The sequence below is a fragment of the Echinops telfairi genome, unplaced genomic scaffold (assembly GCF_000313985.2).
Source record: "Echinops telfairi isolate 266 unplaced genomic scaffold, ASM31398v2 ScPeMD7_7458;HRSCAF=8496, whole genome shotgun sequence".
Taxonomy (NCBI): domain Eukaryota; kingdom Metazoa; phylum Chordata; class Mammalia; order Afrosoricida; family Tenrecidae; genus Echinops; species Echinops telfairi.
Window position 1 is genome coordinate 29,090,841 of NW_022111358.1, and position 2,696 is coordinate 29,093,536.

Genomic DNA, 2,696 nt, shown 5'->3' on the forward strand with positions numbered 1-2,696 from the left:
TCTCCTTCATGGCTGCACACCCAAAAGACGTGACAGCAGGAACGCAAACAGATCAGTACCCTCCAGTGACCTCTCCCCCACACAGGTGTGGAAAGGTGGAAACCCCCCAAGTGGCCATCAATAGGTGAACGGATCACCGGCACACTGCCGCGTGACCGTACCTTGGAGTTTGATCCAGCCAGGAAGAGAAACAGAGCTCTGGCACACATAACGCCATGGAGGACTCTGGAAACAAGACAGGCATCTGAAGATAAATGTTTGAACAAGTCAACGGAGCCCCAGTGGCGTAGTGGGTGATGTGTTGGGCTGTGAACGGCAAGGTCAGCAGTTCAAAGCCCCCAGCTGCTCCTCCGAAGAAAGATGAGCTTTCTCCTCCCGTACACACCTCCTGTCTCAGAACCCACAGAGACAGCGCCCCTCTGTCCTTTGGGTCACTGAGAGTCGTTGTTGATTTGAGTGGCAGTGAGGTGAGTGAGAATAAGCAAATGCATAGAAGCCAACGTCTACGAGGGGTGTCAGGGGACTTGTTGACTGAGGGCCACTACGGCAGGGGTGGACCCTGTCAATCATGTCATAGCCAATGGTGCCTCTGTGTGGGCGTGGCTTTCTCCTGGGGATTCTGGGAGCTCCTGTCTTCCTCCCAGGAGGCGGGACACACACTCTCCCTGCGAGACATTCCGGCTGATGAACCACATGGAGCTATGCTGATGGAGCCAGAGCCCTGGAGCTGGAAGAACCACATGGAGACCCACCCAGCGCTAAGATGCTTCCAGTGCCACTGGATCCACAAGACTTTCTACCCTCTGGCCTGTGATCTTCCTGCATTCAGCATCATTGCATGTGTTGCGTGAGTCTGAAGAGGAATGTATAGACTGGTATCCGACATATGGGCTAATATCAGACTTATGGACTTGATCTTGACTGGGCTGGGATGTTTTCTCAATAGACAATTACTCTTTTATATAAAGCTCTTTCATATACACATATGAGTGGCTATAAATTTGTTTCTCTAGTCAACCCAGACTGACACAGTCACTGGGCATCTTGAGGTGAGGGTGGTATAGGGAAATTTGCCAACGGACTGTGGATATGGTTACTTGTAATTCTTGTATAATTCATGGCACCAAATGACACACACAAAGACGACTGAACTGGAGAATGTTTTGTTAGATAGATAGATGACAGATAGATAGATAGATAGATAGATAGATAGACAGACAGATAGATAGATAGATAGATAGATGATAGACCATTTTTTAAAAGAATATCGTGTCTCTTAAAACTGCCCTATTCAGAGCAAGTATTTGTATATCCATCCCTAAATGCCCTCAATTTAAAATCATCTAAATATCACTGAATGTATAAGGATTTACAATGTGCCAGGAATCGTGTGGGAAAAAAGAATAAGAAAGAAAAGTCAGGGGCAACAGGCAGCAAAGGGGCTCTAGTGGCCGGCAGGGTGCTGGGACTGGACAGGACCCAGGAGGCACTGGCCTGCTTTCTGGTGTGAGTCTGCCCCCTGCAGGACCAGAGCCAGACACACAGCCCCAGGGGAGAGCAGAAGTGTGTGACCCGCTGGTCCAGGGTGGAGCCGGGGAAAGGGAGGGAGGCGCCCTTGGCACCCCGAGAGGAGGAGAAAAGCTGGGGCAACCTAGAGTCACACAGGCAGTCCAGCTGAGTCCCTGCCGCGTGTCTGGAGGGCCATCCCCTCCAGAGCTCGGCTGAGGTGACACCTGGGAGAGCCCAGGAACATCCCACGGTGGGGGGTGCAGGGCTGGGCCTGGCAGTGTCTCTGTCTCCTACTGTTGGGCCTGAGAGAGGCTCATTTCTCGCCCAGGTCCCCTGTGCCTGCCACCAAGTGCTTGGCCCTTGACAAAAGGCCAGCCAGCCCTGGAAAGCACATGGGGACCCTGGCTACTAGCGCTCTCTGGAGGTGAGTCACTGAACCGGCCCGCCCCCGCCCGGTCGCTGTGAAGATGAGTTATGAGATGAAGAGTGTGTTAATCCGGATAGACTAGAGAAACAGAAGCACAGACACATATGTGTATAAAAAAGAGTTTATATACAGGAGCAATTGAATATTGAGAAAACGTCCCAGTCAAGCCCAGATCAAGACCATAGGTCTGATATTAGCCCATAGGTCCGATACCAATCTATAAAGTCCTCTTCCGACTCATGCAACACATGAAATGATGCCAAATGTGGGACGATCACAGGCCAGTGGTTGGGAAGTCTTGTGGATCCAGTGCTGGTGGAAGCGTCTCGGCGCTGGCGTGGGTCTCCACGTGGCTCCTCCAGCTCCAGGCTCCTGGTTCCATCAGAGTAGCTCCCTGTGGCTTGTCGACAGGAATGTCTCTCAGGGAGTGTCTGGGTGTCCCACCTCCAGGGACGATTTATCTCCTTGCCGCACCTCCAAATGAGGTCATCAAGGTGCGACCTGATTGACAGGCTAAACTCCACCCCTTCACTCTTACGTCTCAAATTGGCCACAGATTATAACCACCACTAGGAGGCACTGCGCCGAGCGGGGAGTGCTACACATATTACTGTCGCCCCTCTTTGCTCCTGCCCCTGAGGCTTCCATCTCTCTTGAACTCACGTACACTCGTCCCACAGTGTTCACGGATGTGGACACCCGGCAGGCAGGCCCACGTGGGCCAGGGCTTGTTCCCAGAGCCGACACTCTGGAAGCAGTG